Consider the following 1,073-nt stretch of genomic DNA (forward strand, 5'->3'; position numbering starts at 1 on the left):
CCAGACACCTCCTTCCCCCCACTCTTCTTCTTGTTTTGTATACATTTGCTATGCATATATGTGCGTGTAGTGTATGCACACATGCACGCATACACCTACACACATTCTATTCTTCATAGAAGGCAAGCTCTTTGAGGGCAGCGACTGCTTTGTATTTCTCTTCTCATCCCCAACTTCCAGCCCTGTGTCTGGCATCAAGTGGGTATGTAATATTAATGCTTGGTTGGTCAATTGCTTGATATAAACAGAGGCTAGGCTAACTGGCATAGAAGGTCTCAAAGCCAGGGTGACTGACATAGAGAAGGGATAAAGGAAGGCCAGTCAGGCTGGAAAGGCAAGTGGGAGCAGATTGTGGAGGGCCTTAAAGGAGAAGATGTCCAATAAAATGAAAACAAAACAAGTCCCTTAAAGCATGCTGGATGCCCCAGATGAAGAAGTGGGATGGTCCGGTGGGAAGCATGGGGGGTGAGGGAGTAGGAGTTGGGGTGTCCCAGAAAATGGGGGTTGGAGCTGACTTAGAGTCAGGAAGCTCTGTCCCTGCTACTGGCCAACTCTCTGGAAGCCCTGAGCTAAATCCCTGAATCTCTTTCAGCCTCAAGTTCCTCATCTATAAAAATGGGATAATAATAGCACTTATCTCCCAGGGTGGGTGTGAAGATGCAAAGAGATGCAAGGTGCTTTACAAGCCCTGAAGTTCTATGTGCCTGCTCATTATTATGAGGGGGAGATCTAATAATTGACCCGATTCTGACAAGGGTTAGTTGTGGGTCCCAGGGGTGAGTGAATGAAGGAAATGTCCTACAACTTCTCTGTGCCCCCATTGTATTCCCTATTCCTTAACTGCTTGGCCAGAATCTTGGGAAAATTAAAAGTAGAGTGTGTGTGTGTGTGTGTGTGTGTGTGTGTGTGTGTGTGTGTGTGTGTGTGAGAGAGAGAGAGAGACAGAGACAGAGACAGAGACAGAGACAGAGAGACAGAGAGAGACAGAGACAGAGAGAGACAGACAGACAGAAAGAGAGAGACAGACAGACAGACAGAGATAGCAAAAGAGAGATAGAGACAGGGAGGCAGAA

Source organism: Dromiciops gliroides, chromosome 1 (assembly GCF_019393635.1).
Source record: "Dromiciops gliroides isolate mDroGli1 chromosome 1, mDroGli1.pri, whole genome shotgun sequence".
Classification (NCBI taxonomy): domain Eukaryota; kingdom Metazoa; phylum Chordata; class Mammalia; order Microbiotheria; family Microbiotheriidae; genus Dromiciops; species Dromiciops gliroides.